The sequence below is a fragment of the Elephas maximus genome, chromosome 25, assembly GCF_024166365.1.
Source record: "Elephas maximus indicus isolate mEleMax1 chromosome 25, mEleMax1 primary haplotype, whole genome shotgun sequence".
Lineage (NCBI taxonomy): Eukaryota > Metazoa > Chordata > Mammalia > Proboscidea > Elephantidae > Elephas > Elephas maximus.
This window is the reverse complement of record NC_064843.1, coordinates 40,958,436-40,976,104: the sequence shown is the minus strand read 5'-3', so window position 1 is coordinate 40,976,104 and position 17,669 is coordinate 40,958,436. Positions and strand designations below refer to the sequence as shown.

At 40.3% G+C, this 17,669-nt stretch overlaps 1 protein-coding gene across 1 annotated transcript in view; it reads right to left on the bottom strand.

Annotated features, from left to right (window-relative positions):
* The window catches only part of TGM6 (transglutaminase 6), a 138,967-nt gene that overhangs the window by 18,196 nt on the left and 103,102 nt on the right, over nt 1-17,669 (bottom strand). The window lies entirely within an intron of this gene.

Genomic DNA, 17,669 nt, shown 5'->3' with positions numbered 1-17,669 from the left:
TCTCCATGGTCTCCATCCCATAATTGCCCAGGTCTGCTGCAGTCACTGGGAGCCATCTGCAAGGCTTCTAAAGACATGAGTTTAGAATCCCTGATCTTCTATTTCCCTGTTGCTAGCACAGACCTGTGTTTTGAGCTCCAGACCAATATATACAACTGGTCAGCTCTGCTAGATGGCCACAAGTGTTTCAAATCCCACCAAAGATGCCATCTTCTGCCCTACAGCATTTCCCATCTCAGTAAATGGCTCCATCATCTACCTGGCTGTACAAACCAGAAACCTGGGAGTGTCCTTGACTGCATCCTTACCTTCGCCAACCCCAACTGATCAGCCACCAAGTCCTCCTTGATCTCTGGAATTTGCCCTCTTCTCCCATCCCCACTTATGCTCAAACCACCATTATCCACTCCTGGATGGTGGTAGCAGCCTCCCCATGGCCAGCTGCCAGCTCCCACCCCCAACCCAGTCCTTCCTCTACCCTGATCATTCCAAAATCCAATTCTGATCATTTCACTTCCCTACTTAGATTTTCAGCTTCTCCCATGCCACTACTTCCTGAACATTTTCCCCAAGGTTCTAATGAATAAGCAAACCTTAAAACTGGGGCTGCCAAGCATGATCGAAATGGTTAATTCCAGACATAAACTGAAATTCTATTTTAAATTCAGAGTCCTGGTGGTACAGTGGTTAAGAGTTTGGCTGCTAACCAAAAGGTCAGCAGTTTGAATCCACCAGCTGCTCTTTGGAAACCCCGTGGGGCAGTTCTACTCTGTCTTAAAGGGTTGCTAGGAGGTGGAGTCAACTCAATGACAAGTGAAAAAAAAATTAAGCTGCAACTAGGCTTGAAGCCTGCCTCTGCCTTCTACAAAAGACAAGTTGGCTTCCTGTGAAAGTTTTGATTGTGACATAAAGAGTATAGAGATCTAGGCCTTAGTTTATATAAACAATCTTGCTATCTTAACTGCTCTGAGCAAATTCCTAGGCCCTCACTCTCTCTTAGCTGGATGGGCAATGTTTACATTTCAAAAGGCTTCAATTTAGGGCTGATCTAATCGCCTTCCTAACCAAATGGTCTACTTTTACGTTTCAAGGACTTCAACTAGGGTTGACCCTGCGTACAATCAATCACTAAACCCACACATCAGAAATGTTTACACAACTTGCTTTAAAAATATTGCTTTAGTCAATTTGTATTGGGAAATAAGAGATTGATTGTTAGGCTAGAAATTGATGTTAGGAAAGTTTGTAACTTGACAATTCCTTGTAAACTTTTCCTTCCTTTCCCTGTACTCCCTTGATGTGAAACCATTTGCCTTTGTTGCTGTGACTGATAAATACCTCACTGCTCTCCCTGCAAGCTACAGCACACGCTGCAGCCTCTCTATTCCACGGAATGATTTTGTCTTTTTCCTACAATAAAACTCTTGTTTTAATTTCTAGCAGAGTGTCAGTCTAGTGTTTTCACTAGGACATTTCTTGGTGACCACGAAGGGACCTGAAGGAAATTGTACCTCTGCAGCATCCAGAAAAAAGGGCAGTGAGAAAATTGGAGCATCTGGCACCAGCAAATGCCTCTTGGGCTTATCTGCTTTTCGTAGGATCCTGGGAGTGGGTGGCAAGGTAAAATGTCTCTCAGTTTACCAGAATCAACATTTTCTTTGTGTGGGATGCTCACTTATTTTGTTGAAGGATTTGTCTTCCTTTTTTCTTTCTGTCTTTTTAAACACAGCATAAGTTCCTTTGGTTTTAGGTACATTATGCTCATTGCTTAGGGGCCTCGGAACCATGAGAGGCTGCATTTCCAAGCTCTGTAGAGTCCTTTGTTAGGGATATTATCCTTTTCTGAGAAAATGAAAGCTCTGATTTTTTGTTTGAAAAGCTTCTGAAGCTAACCTTATACTGCCTTTGGAAATTTGGGAAATGCCAAATCTAAGAGTGATGTTGAGCCTCCTCTGTGACTCCCGCTCATTATATGAATAAGCATTTTGATTCTTCTGCTTGCTTATTTTTGTCTGCTTGGCATGATTTAATGAAAGGCCATTTGGATGAGTTGGCTACTTTATGAGACACTTGAACTTCCTAAGTTAACTTTCCTGTGCAGTGAATTAGAACAAAAGGGATCCCGGATAAAAAAAATTTCAATGGGACATTTTTTTCTGACTGGCATTTTGAGACCTCTAAAATGACATCAACAAAGTAAAATAGCCTTTTTGAGGAATTCCATTTCTAAACTGACTGGACAGAATAAAGGATTGCAGAATTCGGTTCCTGAATTAACTAGGAAAAAAGAAGAATTAGAAAGCCAGAGCTCTGCTGTACTTATACTTAGAACCTTGCTGCAGCTTCGTCTGTCCCTCTGTCAGCAGTTATTGCTCTGCTTCCTCCTCTGAACCCTCTGTTGCAGTTCCCTCTTCCCCCCTGCCAGCATCCTCTTCTCTGCCTCTTTATCCATCTGGAAACTGTCTGTACTTTTTTCTTCTCAGGAGGAGAAGCTACTAAAGATTCAAAACCAGAAGGAGAATCTGCTAAAGATTCAAAGCCAAAACGCCCAAAATTAGAAAGACCAAAACTAGAGAATCCAAAAGAGAGTCTAGAGGTAGAGAGTCCAAAACCAGAAAGATCAAAGTCAGAAAATCCAGAGCCTATTCCTGAAATTCCTTTTAAAATTCACCCTGCAGAACCTGGAGTGGGCCCCAGAGAAAATCTAAAGAAAACTATCATTTCTTTCATCCCCTGGACTCATACAGAACTACATAGCATTGCTAAAGATTTTCCAAATTTATACATGATCCTCATAAATTTGCTAAAGAACTCAAGGTCGTTGTTAATGCTTATCAACCTAGATTATCTGGTTTGTATCAATTAGTCCATATGTTAGTTGGCCCTGGTGAAACCAAATTACGGTTAAAATGTGCTGAATGAAAAGATCCCCAAGATTATTTAGCTTTGGATAGAGACAAAATTGCTGACACCTTTCTCACAGCTGCTGAAGAGAGGGCCAAAGAGCTACATGATATGGTTCTTAAGGCCTTCCCCCCAGTAACTGATTGGACAAAAGTCTATTCTTGTGTTCAAGGCAAAGATAAAAGTGTTTATGATTATCAATCTTGATTATTCCAGATGTTTTCAGAACATTCTGGGTTGAACTCTTCAGATGAAGGAACAAAAAGAGCTGTCTTAGTCATCTAGTGCTGCTATAACAGAAATACCACAAGTGGATGGTTTTAACAAAGAGAAATTTATCCTCTCACAGTCTAGTAGGTTACAAGTCCAAATTCAGGGTGTCATCTCCAGGGGAAGGCTTTCTCTCTGTTGGCTCTGAAGGAACATTCCTTGTCATCAATCTTCCCCTGGTTGAGGGGCTTTTCAGGTGCAGGGACCCCAGGTCCCTGCTCCTGGTGCTGCTTCCTTGGAGATACGCTTGTTCTCTGCTTGTTTCTGTGTGTGGTGCAGGCCACACCCCAGGGAAACTCCCTTTACATTGGATCAGGGAGGTGACCTGAGTAAGGGTGGTGTTACAATCCCACCCTGATCCTCTTAACATAAAATTACAATTACAAAATGGAGGACAACCACTCAATACCAGGAATCATGGCCTAACCAAGTTGATACACACATTTCTGGGGGGACATAATACAATTCATGACAGGGGCCTTAATGCAGTATTTATTTCTGGCTTCAAACCTGAAATTTCAGCCCTAGTTAAGAGACATAGGTTATACTGGAAGGCTGCTCCCAGTTTGGAATTAGTTACTTTAGTACATGAGCTTGCCCAAACTTTAGAAACAAAGACTGCTCAGGCTAACAAATTAAATAAATTAATGGCCCTTCAGTTACAACAGCTGCAAACGCCCACTAAGAAAAAGAATTTTAAGCCCTCCAATGGATCCAAAACTGGTACCATTGGAAAAGTGAATGTCTTAAGTTAAACAATAAATAGGCTTCCACCCCAACCACTTCTCCAGCCTTTAATTCAGAATGAAGGGGCTCCAGAGACAAAACAGAGACTTTTCCTATGGTAGTTTTAATCCCTCAAGGAGAAAGAACTATGTATATTAATGGGGAACTTTGTAAATTTTTAATTGATTTGGGAGTTACTTTGTCCACGATTAATCCCACTTGCTTACAAAAGCCTATGCCCTGGAGTAAAAAGACCTCAATTATAGTGGGAATTACAAATAAAGAACAAACATGATTTCATTCCCAACCTGTGCCAATATCTTTAGGTCCCATAGAGGATTTACATCATTTTTAAATAAGTCCTAATACTCCTGTCAATTTGATAGGAAGAGATATTTTTTCTAAATGGAATTGTCATTAACAATTTAATGAAAGGGGGAAAATATTATTAATCTTACCTGAGAATCAGAGTTTAGGAAAGGATAACATTCAAAAGGAAGAGGCTATCTGCCACATGCAAGACCTTACTATGCTTCTTCAAAATTCTGTTCCAATAGATTCACTTCCCCCTGAAGTTATTTCTCAGGTCCATGAAATTTTGTGGGGCATGACTTCTACAGATGTTGGTAAAGTTCTGTCTGCTGAATCTATTAAAATTCAGATGGACACCTCTAAGCCCTTGCCTAAGATTCCCCAGTACCCACTTAAATGAGAAGCAAAAGAGGGAATAACTCCTATAAGATTTTCTTTCTAAAGGCTTAATTATTTCCTGCACCAGTCCTTATAACACTCCTATCCTTCCAATTTAGAAAGACTAATGGTCAGGGTTGGCAGTTTGTTCAGGACCTACGTGCAATAAATGCATTGTTATTCCTAGTTACTCTGTTGTCCCTAATCCACATATATTACTTTCCGATGTTCTCCCTGATGCAGTATGCTTTACTGTTAGAGACCTTTGTAGTGCATTTTTCAGCATCTGTGTTGAATCTCAAAGTCAATATCTGCTCGTTTTTACTTGGGAAAATTGACAATTTACCTGAATATCATGCCTCGGGGTTTTACATAGGCTCCCAGTTATTTTTCCCAATTTTTGCATGTGGATTTGCAACCTCTGCAATTTCCAAATGAATCTACTTTGTTACAATATATGGATGACTTGCTGGTGTGTTCCATCTCTTGACAGGCTTGCCTGGAGAACATCATAGCCTTGCTAAAACATTTAGCTGTTGGTGGAAATAAAGTTTCTAAAGAAAAATTACAATTAGCTCAGTCTTCTGTCAAATATTTAGGTCATTTAATTTCTGCAGAAGGTATTTCTATTGACCTCAAGAGGAAAGAAGCTATTGCAGCTTTTCCTCTGCCCAAAACAAAGAAGCAATTACGAGGTTTTCTAAGACTGTGGTTATTGTCAAGCCTGGATTCCTAATTACTCTCTAATGGCATAGACTTTATATAAACATTTGAAAATCTCTAAGCTTGATCCATTCTTTCTTACCCTGGAAAATCAGGGGCTCATCACTAAGTTAAAAGAAGGTTTGATTAAAACGCCCACTTTGGAATTCCCAGACTTTGCCCTTTTTGTGCATGAAGTTTGTGGTAATGCATTAGGTGTTTTTACACAGAAACACGGGGGACAAAATAGGCCTGTGGGTTACTATAGCCTGCAGCTGGATCCTGTGGCCAGAGCGTGCCCTCCATTAAGCATTAAGGCTGTGGCTGCTACAGCAAAAGTAGTGGAACACATGGCAGATACAGTTTTGGGAAACCTCTTAAATATATATGTGCACCATGCTGTATCTGCATTGCTTAATTCTGCTTTAACCCACTGTCTGCCAGCAGACTCACTTCTTATGGGGCCCTTTTCTTGCCAGCCTCACATGTTAGATTACATACAGAAGTTACATTAAACTGGCTACGCATCTCTCTTCGATTGATAAGAATGACTGTTCTTCCCATGATTGTTTAGACTTAACCGAGCAGCTTATAACTCCTCATAGTTATTTAAGCGAAACTCCTTTGATAAACCCTGCTATGATATTATTTATAGATGGCTCCTATTTGAAACCAATTCCTAGCTCTCACTATCAGGCTGGTTATGCTGTTACAACCTCTGGCAAAGTCCTTGAAAGCCAGCCTCTCCCTAAGGCTACCTCAGCTCAACAAGATGAACTTATTGTTCTTACCAAAGATGTAAACTTGCTAAAGGAAAATCCGTAAGTATGTTTACAGATTTGAAATAGGCATTTGAAGTTATTTATGATTTTGGAATAGTACAGCAACTAAGTTTTTTTTTTAACCTCCTCAGGTGGAACCTTCTTTGTCTTTGGCTTTAGTGGTTGCTCTAAGTTTGAATAATAGTCGTATTAGCTGGTCTTCCTTGTAGGCATATAGGTATTATCCTATCACTGGCAGCACTGCACTTCAGGATAGATCTTGAAATGTTCTTTTTGGTGATGAATGCAGTGCCATTCCTCTTCAAGTTGTCATTCCTGGCATAGTAGACCATATAATTGTCTGATTCAAAATGGCCAGTACCAGTCCATTTCAGCTCACTAATGCCTAGGATATCGATGTTTATATGTTCTGTTTCATTTTTTGATGATTTTTGATTTTCCTAGAGACCTACTTCATAGATCACCTTCTGATTATTAATGGATGTTTGCAGCTGTTTCTTCTCATTTTGAGTTGTGGCACATGAGCAAATGAAGGTCCTGAAAGCTTGACTCCATCCACATCATTAAGGTTGACTCTACTTTGGGGAGGCAGCTCTTCTTCAGTTGTCTTTGGAGTGCCTCCCAACCTGAGGGGCTCATCTTATGGCACTATATGAGACAATGGTTCACTGCTATTCATAAGGTTTTCACTGGCTAATTACTTTCAGAAGTAGACCGCTGGGTGCTCCTTCCTAGTCTATCTTAGTCTGGAAGCTCAGCTGAAACCTGTCTGCTATGGGTGACCCTGCGGGTATTTGAATATCGGTGGCATAGCTTCTAGCATCATAGCAACAAGCAATCCCCTACAGTACAACAAACTGGCAGACACGTGGGGGATTTTTACCAAATTCTGCAGTTTGAAATTGATTGAACTTGCAATTGGGATGCATTGATAATTACTGGTGATTGGAATGTGAAAGTTGGAAACAAAGAAGAAGGATCAGTAGTTGGAAAATATGGCCTTGGGGATAGAAATAATGCCAAAGATCGCATGATAGAATTTTGCAAGGCCAATGGCTTCTTCATAGTAAATACCTTTTTTTAACAACATAAATAGTGACTATACATGTGGACCTTGTCAGAAGGAATAAATAGGAATCAAATCGACTACATCTGTAGAAAGAGACAATGGAAAAGCTCAATATCATCAGTCAGAACTAGACAAGGGACCGACTGCAGAACAGACTATCAATTGCTCATATGCAAGTGTCATGGATTGAATTGTGTCCCCCCAAAATATGTGTATTAATTTGTCATCTGATGTCATTTTCCTATGTGTTGTAAAACCTATCACTATGATGTTAGTGAGATGGAATTAATGGCAGTTATGTTAATGAGGTGGGACTCAATCTTCAAGACTGGATTGTGCCTTAAGCCAATCTCTTTTGAGATATAAAAGAGAGAAGTAAGCAGAGAGAAATGGGGACCTCATACCACTGAAAAAGCAGTGTCAGGAGTAGAGCATGTTCTTTGGACCTGAGGTGCCTGCATGCAGAAGCTCCTAGACAGAGGGAAGACTGATGATAAGAACCTTCCTCCAGAGTTGACAGAGACAGAAAGCCATCTCATGGAGCTAGCACCCTGAATTCAGGCTTCTAGCCTCCTAAACTGTAAGAGACTAAATTTCTCTTTGTTAAAGTCCTCCACTTGTCGTATTTCTGCTATAGCAGCATTAGATAACCAAGACAGCAAGTTCAAGTTGAAACTAAAGAAAATTAGAACAAGTCCACCAGAGCCAAAGTGTATCCCATCTGAATTTAGAGATCATCTCAAGAATAGATTTGATGCATCGAACACCAATGATCCAAGACCAGACTAGTTGTGGAATGACATCAAAGACATTATACATGAAGAAAGCAAGAGGTCATTAAGACAGGAAAGAAAGAAAAGACCAAAACGGATGTCAGAAGAGACTCTAAATCTTGCTCTTGAATGTCAAGTAGCTAAAGCAAGTGGAAGAAATAATGACATAAAAGAGCTGAATAGAAGATTTCAAAGGGCAGCTGAAGAAGACAAAGTAAAGTATTATAATGACTTGTGCAAAGACCAGGAGGTAGAAAACCAAAAGGGAAGAACACACTCGGGATTTCTCAAGCTGAAAGAACTGAAGAAAAATTCAAGCCTTGAGTTGCAATACTGAAGGATTCTACAGGAAAAATATTAAATGACACAGGAAACATTAAAAGAAGATGGAAGGAATACACAGAGTCAGTATATGAAAAAGAACTGGTTGATGTTCAATCATTTCAGGAGGCACCATATGATCAGGAACTGATGGTACTGAAGGAAGAGGTCCAAGCTGCACTGAAGGCAATGATGAAAAACAAGACTCCAGGAATTGACTGAATACTTATTGAGATGTTTCAACAAAGGGATGTGCTCTGGAAGTGCTCACTCTTCTATGCCAAGAAATTTGGAAGACAGCTACCTGGCCAACCAACTGGAAAAGATCCATATTTATGCCTATTCCAAAGAAAGGTGATCCAACCGAATGCAGATATTATTGAACAATATCATTAATATCACACACAAGTAAAATTTTGCTGAAGATCATTCAAAAGCAGCTGCAGCAGTACATAGAGAACTGTCACAAATTCAAGCCGGATTCAGAAGAGGAAGTGGAATGAGGGATATCATTGCTGATGTCAGATGGATCCTGGCTGAAAGCAGAGGATACCAGAAAGATGTTTACCTGTGTTTTATTGACTATGCAAAGGCATTTGACTGTGTGCATCAAGACAAATTATGGATAACATTGCAAAGAATAGGAATTCCAGAACACTTAATTGTGCTTATGCAGAACCTATACATTGATCAAGAGGTAGTCCTTCGAATAGAACAAGAGGATACTTCGTGGTTTAAACCTATACACTGATCAAGAGGTAGTCCTTCGAATAGAACAAGAGGATACTTCGTGGTTTAAAGTCAGGTAAGGTGTGAGTCAGGGTTGTATTCTTTCACCATACTTATTCAACCTGTATGCTGAGCAAATAATCTGAGAAGCTGGACTATATGAAGAAGAACAGGGCATCAGGATTGGAGGAAGACTCATTAACAACCTGCGATATGCAGATGACACAACCTTGCTTGCTGAAAGGGAAGAGGACTTGAAGCACTTACTGATGAAGATCAAAGACCACAGCCTTCGGTATGGATTACACCTCACCGTAAAGAAAACAAAAATCCTCACAACTGGACCAATAACCAACACCCTGATAAAGAAAAGATTGAAGTTGTCAAGGATTTCACTTTACTTGGATATACAATCAACGCCATGCAAGCAGCAGTCAAGAAATCAAATGATGCATTTCATTGGGCAAATCTGCTGCAAAAGATCTCTTTAAAGTTTTAAAAAGCAGAGATGTCTTGAAGACTAAGGTGATCTCTGACACAAGCCATGGTGTTTTCAATCGCCTCATATGCTTGTGAAAGCTGGACAATGAATAAGAAAGACTGAAGAAGAAGTTATGCCTTTGAGTTACGGTGTCGGCAAAGCATATTGAATACACCGTGGACCGCCAAAAGAACAAACAAATCTGTCTTGGAAGAAGCACAACCAAAATGCTCCTTAGAAGCAAGGATGGCGAGGCTATGTCTCACATACTTTGGACGTGTTATTGGGGGGACCAGCCCATGGATAAGGACATCATGCTTGGTAAAGTAGAGGGTCAGCAAAAAAGAGGAAGGCCCTCAACAAGATGTATTGACACAGTGGCTGCATCAATGGGCTGAAGCATAAAAATGATTGTGAGGACGGTGCAGGACTGGGCGGTGTTTCATTCTGACTCCACGGCACCTAACAACAATACCAATAGCCGGAATCAACTCGATGACTAGGTTTTTTTTGGAGGGGGGGGTAATAGTATTAAAAAAGGGGCTTGTAATGGATTGAATTGTGTCCCCCCAGAATATGTGTCAACTTGGTTAGTCCATGTCTGGTTGTCCTCCATTTTGTGATGTTCCTGTGTGTTATAAATCATAATCTCTGCCTGTGATTAAAAAGGATTAGGGCGGGATGTTAACACTCTTGCTCAGGTCACATCCCTGATCCAATGCAAAGGGAGTTTTCCTGGGGTGTGGCCTGAACCACCTTTTATCTTACAAGAGATAAAAGGAACGGGAAACAAGCAGGGAGTTGGGAACCTCATACCACCAAGAAAGCACCTCCTGGAGCAGAGCGCATCTTTTGGACATGAGGTTCCTGTGCTGAGATGCTCCCAAACCAAGGGAAGACTGATAAGGACCTTCCTCCAGTGCCGACAGAGAGAGAAAGCCTTCCACTGGAGCTGATCCCCTGAATTTGGACTCGTAGCCTACTAGACAGTGAGAGAATACATTTCTTTTTGTTAAAGCCATCCACTTGTGGTATTTCTGTTATAGCAGCACTAGATGACTAAGACAGGGCTTTAGTAGCAGATATATTAGACGGCTTGCTGAAACCTTCTTTTTTTTTTAATTAATTTGCTTTTTTATTGCACTTAGATGAAGGTTTACAGAGCAAATTAGTTTCTCGTTAAACAATTAATACACATATTGTTTTGTGACATTGGTTACCAACCCCACGACATTTCAACACTCTCCTCTGCTCGATCTTGGGTTCCCCGTTACCAGCTTTCTTGTCCCCTCCTGCCTTCTCGTCCTTGGCCCTGGGTTGCTATGCCCATTTAGTCTCATTTTTTTTTATGGGCCTGTCTAATCTTTGGATGAAGGGTGAACCTCACAAGTGACTTCGGTACTGAGTTAAAAGGTTGTCCGGGGGCCAAGCTCTCGAGGTTTTTCCAGTCTCTGCCAGATCAGTAAGTCTAGTCTTTTTTTGTGAGTTAGAATTTTGTTATACGTTTTTCTCCAGCTCTGTCCATGACTGTCTATTGTGATCTGTGTCAGAGCAGTCAGTGGTAGTAGCTGGGCACCATCTAGTTGTGCTGGATTCAGTCTAGGCTGCTACCTTCTAAAATTGCTATAATTAAAATACAAGCACACCAGTTGAAGGGAGTGCCCCATACTGAAGGAACTAAGGGAAATAATCTTGCCGATGCAGCTGCTAAACAAGCTGCTTCTCAAGTTATTGTTTCCCCTGTTTTAGAAAAAAAAAGTGTATAGAGGGTCTTTGGAAGAACCTGTGGAGAACTATTCTCATTTTCAACTAGTGCATTTGCACCCACCAAAAAGAAGCTTTTAAAACATAAGCGATTTGCTCAATCTAATAAAACTGAAACATGGAAAATGGCAGGCTATTATCAAGACCCTGACACCAATCTATGGTTAGGACCTAATGCCAAAACTGTTCTTCCTAAAATTTTACACATCCCTATGATGAGGACTCTACATGAGACTACTTATCTAGAGAGAAATAAAATGATTGAAGTTTTAAAGAAATACTGCTGGGAAAATTTTTCTGAGGCAGCTGAGCATGTGTCAGCCCACTGCTCTATCTGCCCTCATTATAACCCTGGGAAAGATCTTAAGACTTTCTCTGAACAATATCCTTTGCCTCTGGGCCTGTGCTCAAATGGCAGATTTTATCCAGCTTCTACCTTCGAGTGGTTATAAATATGTCTCAGTAATGATTTGTAGATTTTCACACTTAGCTTATCCCTGCTAATGGGCCACTGCTTCTTTTGTGGTAAAGAAGTTCCTTAAGAACATAATACCTACTTAGATAGCACCCAAAATTCTTTGCAATTATCAGGCAACTCATTTTACTGGACAAGTTATTCAGGAATTATGTCAAGTTAGCCCTATAAGCCAGAGATTACATTGCCATTATCACTCACAGTCCTCTGAACAAATAGTATAATAAAAACTCAACTTGCTAAGGTTTATGAGTCCCTAGGTTTGTCTTGGACTAAAGTTGGTTTGTCTTGGACTAAAGTTCTCCCTTTAGTCCTTTTAAATTTGAGAAGCACTCCTTTTGCATCACATAAACTTAGTCCTTGCAAAATAGTTACTACTGGAAGGCCTATGACCCTTCCTTACATTGCCTATACAGATCCTAACTGGGTACAACCTGAATTATTGAAATACTGTCAATATTTGCTGCAGTGCTGTAAGAAATATTTTTCACAAGTTAAAGAGGTACTTGAGGAGAAGAAACCTGCTTCTCCTCTGTCAATATTACCCCAGAAGATGGTTTATTGGAAAAGGCACCAAATAAAAGGGGTCTTGGAAACCCTGGTGGCATAGTGGTTAAGTGCTACAGCTGTTAACCAAGAGGTTGGCAGTTCAAATCCACCAGGTGCTCCTTGGAAACTCTATGGGGCAGTTCTACTCTGTCTTATAGGGTCGCTATAGGGTCCCTATGAGTTGGAATCGACTCGACGGCAGTGGGTTTTTGGTAGCTAGTCATTTGAATCAATCCTTGTGCAGCTAAACTGGAAGAAATTAACCTTTGGATTCATTTGTCACAGTTAAAGAAAGCAAAAGTGCCTATTTGGACCTGTTAGCCAGGTGAAGATTTGAAACTTAGACTGAAGCAATGCCCCCACGACCAGAAGCAAGCAACTTCAAAGCCAAAATCACAGAGCAGGATCACATGCAAGCTGCTGAAATCTATGAACTCTGGTTCTTAACTGTTGGTATTTTAACAGTCTTGACTATTTTTGCTCACTGTGGAATTATTATTTTTTAATAGCTTATGTAATCATTGAATATCTTTAAACTCGGGAGTTAAAGTTTTTTTATTCTTTATAGCAGTAGCTGAATATATTTAATGCTTATAACTTTTTGAAATAGTTTTATTTTACCTACTTGGGTTCATCTCCTAATGAATTACTAGAAAAAAAATGTGTTTTATACTCATTAATTTCTCTTAACTATGTTACTTTAATCAAATTTTTCTCCATTATGAAGTTTATAAAATATCCCCCTTCTGTTATAACCACCACTGATGCCTGGAAAGGAAATGCTTTTATCTCAATCAGTTGCCAGCACCAGCAATTTAACAGAATGCTGGGTGTGTTACACTGCCCCATGATCCACACAGTACCATACTGAACCTCTTGCTGTACCAGTCCTAGACTATAAGTTCACATCTAATTTTACTATTGATTTTGAAAAAAGCATTTAAATGAGCCATTCAGGTCAAACTATGACTACCCCCAGAACTGTACACTTATCCATCAGCTCCCTGTTTCAGTCTTACCCATGGATGGATACAATGTTATACTCTGTCCACACTATATGAAGTTTTTATTAATGATGCTTGATATTATCACTTAATAAAAGATAACAGTATTAGAATTAATCCAAATCTCCCTATTTGTACCCAACTCCAAGATTCCTTAAATTTTGGAGAATTTTCCATTTCTGATGATTTGCTAACTGCAACCTGGCTTGAAAAAGCCAATCAGTCCATTCTTTTTCCTGATATTCAAACCAGAAAAGGCATGTTATGTGCCCCATCTGGATATATTTTTTTAATGTAGATGATCAGCTTATATAAGAATTAAGTCTGATGACTCACCTCATATTTGGGCTTTACCATGTTTAGATAGTTAGAATACGATAGGGCAATGTACTTTAGGGGTACCCTAGGAGTTCCCATGAGTATCCATTCATACAATGACAGCTTACTACGGGACAGTGATTTGAAATTAATATCTGTACAGAAGAAAGAACTCATCCTTTCATGCAATCCCATAGCTGATTACTCAGGATGGGGATGGTCCTTCTTATGTGCTACTATACCATGGTTGGAAGCCCTGGTGGTATAGTGGTTGAGACCTATGGCTGCTAACCAAAAGGTCAGCAGTTTCAATCCACCAGGCACTCCTTGGAAACCCTACGGGGCAGTTCTATTCTTTCCTATAGGGCTGCTATGAGTCAGAGTCGGCTCGACGGCAACGAGTTATACCATGGTTTGGGACTGGTCAGTTAGAAATGTCCATTCACAAGGTATCTGCCACTATGGTTCAAATTGCAGATAGTGTTACTGATGGAATGACTGGAAACAAAAATCATTACAATTCCTTGTAAAAGTTGTATTGGATCATAGAATTTCCCTAGATTTTCTTTTAGCTCAGCAAAAAAAGGTTTGTGCTGTCACCAATACTTCTGCATGGATAAATACCTCTGGAGATGTAGAACAAGATAACTCTAAAACACACCAAAAGGCCTTTTGGTTACATACCATTCCTTTCATGACAGTTCTTTCCTTCCTTGATAATTTTAGCTGGTTACCCAAAGCATCGGGTCTGGGATATGCTTCTTTCTGCTAGCCTGTCTCCTTCCAATCATTGTAATTATTATTATGTTGTTGTAGGTGCCATCAAGTTGGTTCTGACTCAGAGCGACTCTATGTACAACAGAATGAAACACTGCCTGGTCTTGTGCCATCCTCATAATTGTTGCTTTGTTTGAGCCCATTATTGAAGTCACTGTGTCAGAAGATCTCATTGAGGGTCTTCCTTTCTTTTTTGCTGACCTTCTAATTTACCAAGCATGATGTTCTTCTCCACGGACTGGTTCCTCTTGATAATATGTCCAAAGTATGTGAGACAAAGTCTCGCCATCCTTGCTTCTAAGGAATATTCTGGATGTACTCCTTCCAAGACAGATTTGTTTGTTTTCCTAGCACTCCATGGTATATTCAGTATTTCTGAACAACACTGTAATTCCAAGGCATCAATTCTTCATTTTTCCTTATGCATTGTCCAGCGTTCACATGCATATAAGGTGATTGAAAATACCATGGCTTGTGTCAGGCACACCTCAGTCCTCAAAGTGACATCTCTACTTTTCAAAACTTTAAAGAGGTCTTTTGCAGCAGATCGACCCAATGTCATTTGATTTCTTGATGGCTGCTTCCCTGGACATTGATTGTGAGTCTAAGTAAAATGAAATCCTTGAAAACTTCAATCTTTTCTCCATTTATCATGGCAGTGCTTATTGGTTCAGTTGTGAGGAGTCTTGTCGTCTTTATGTTGAGGTGTAGTCCATACTGAAGGCTCTAGTCTTTCATTTTCAGCAGCAAGTACTTCAAGTCCTCTTCCCTTTCAGTAAGCAAGGTTGTGTCATCTGCATATCACAGATTGTTAATGAGTTTTCCTCCAATCCTGATGCCATGTTCTTCTTCATATAGTCCAGATTCTTGGATTATTTGCTCATCATAGAGATTGAATAAGTATGGTGAAAGGATGCAACACTGATGCACACCTTTCCTGATTTTAAATCACGCAGTATCTCCTTGTTCTGTTTGAATGACTGCCCTTGGTCTATGTACAGGTTTCTTGTGAGATGTCTTAGTTATCTAGTACTGCTATAACAGAAATACCATAAGTGGATGGCTTTAATGAAGAGAAATTTATTTCCTTACAGTAAGGTAAGCTAAAAGTCCAAATTCGAGGTGTCAGCTCCAGTGGAAGGCTTTCTCTCTCTGTTGGCTCTGGAGGAAGGTTCTTGTCCTCAATCTTCCCATGGTCGAGGAGCTTTTCAGGTGCAGGGACCCCAGGCCCAAAGGATGCACTCTGTTCCCAGTGCTGCTTTTTTTGGTGGTATGAGGTCCCCCCGTCTCTCTGCTCAGTTTTATTTTTTATATCTCAAGAGATTGCCTCAAAACACAATCTAATCCTGTAGGTTGCGTCCTGCCTTACCAACACAGCTGTTGCCAACTCTCCCTCATTAACGTCATAGAGGCAGGATTTACAACATATAGGAAAATCAAACAATACTGGGAATCATGACCCAGACCAATTGACACACCCATTTTTGGGAGGACATAATTCAATCCATGACATGAGCACAACTAAGTGTTCTGAAGTTCTCATTCTTCACAACATTATCCATAATTTGTTATAATCCACACAGATGAATGCTTTTGCATGGTCGAAAAACACAGATAAACATCTTCCTGGTATTTTCTACTTGCAGCCAAGATCTACTTGACATCAGCAACAATATCCCTTGTTCCATGTCTTCTGAATCCAGCTTGAATTTCTGACAGTTTCCTGTTTATGTACTGCTGCAGCTGCTTTTGAATGATCTCCAGCAAAATTTTACTTATGTGTTACAGTAATGATATTGTTCAATAAGTTCTGCATCCTGGTAGATCACCTTTGTTTGGAATGAGCACAAATGTGGATCTCTTCCAGTTGGTTGGCCAGGTAGCTGTCTTCCAAATTTTTTGGCGTGGATGAGTAAGCACTTACAGCGTTGCATCCATTTTTTGAAACATCTCAATTGGTATTCCATCAATTCTTGAAGCCTTGTTTTTTGCCGATGCCTTCCTTGCAGCTTGGACTTCTTCCTTCAATATCATCAGTTCTTGATCATATGTTACCTCCTTAAATGGTTGAATGTTGACCAAATCTTTTTTGGTACAGTGACTCTGTGTATTCCTTCTATCTTCTTTTCATGTTTCCTGTGTCATTCAATATTTTGCCCACTGAATCCTTTAATATTGCAACTCAAGGTTTACATTTTTTTCTCTAGATCTTTCAGCTTGAGAAATGCTGAGTGTGTTCTTTCCTTTTGGTTTTCTACCTCCAGGTCGCTGCACATATCATAATACTTTACTTTGTCTTCTCCAGCCACCCTTTGAAATCTTTTTTTTTTAATTGAACTTCAGAGGAAGGTTTACAGAACAAAGTTGTCATCAAGCAATCATCACACACATTGTTGTAGGACATTGGTTAACAACTCCATGACATGTCAACAATCTCCCTTCTCAACCCTGAGTTCCCTGTTACCAGCTTTCCTGTTCCCTCCTGCCTTCCAGTCCCTGTCCCAGTGCTGCTGTACCCTTTAGTCTTGTTTTGTTCCATGGGCCTGGTCAATCTTTGGCTGAAGGGTGAACCTCAGGAGTGGCCTCATTACTGAGCTGAAAGGGTGTCTGGGGGCCATACTCTCAGGATTTGTCCAGTCTCTGTCAGGCCAGCAAGTCTGGTCTTTCTTTTTGAGTTAGAATTTTGTTCCACATTTTTCTCCAGCTCTGCCCAAGGACCCTCTATTGTGATCCTTGTCAAAGCAGTCAGTGGTGGTAGCCGGGCACCATCTAGTTGTACTGGACTCAGTCTGGTGGAGGCCATGGTAGATGTGGTCCATTAGTCGTTTAGACTAATCTTTCCCTTGTGTCTTTAGTTTTCTTCATTATTTCTTGCTCCTGAAGGGGTGAGACCAGTGGAGTATCCTAGATGGCCACTCACAGGCTTTTAAGACCCCAGATGCTACTCATCAAAGTAGAATGTAGAACATTCTCTTTATAAACTCTGTTATGCCAGTTGAGCTAGATGTTCCCTGAGACCATGGTCCCCATAGCCCTCAGCCCAGCAATTCGGTCCCTCAGGGAGTTTGGATGTGTCTATGGAGCTACCATGGCCTCGCCTTGTACAGGTTGTACTGGCTTCCCCATATTGTGTCTCCATCTTACCCTTCACCAAAGTTACCACTTATCTTTCATCAAGTGTTTTTCCACCCCCACCTCTCCCCTCCGTCGTAACAATCAAATATTGTAAATATTGTTCCTTTTTGTATGTAACCTTTTCATGAGTTTTCACAGTAGTGGTCTCATACAGTATTTGTCCTTTTTGTGACTGACTTATTTCATTCAGCTGTGCTGTG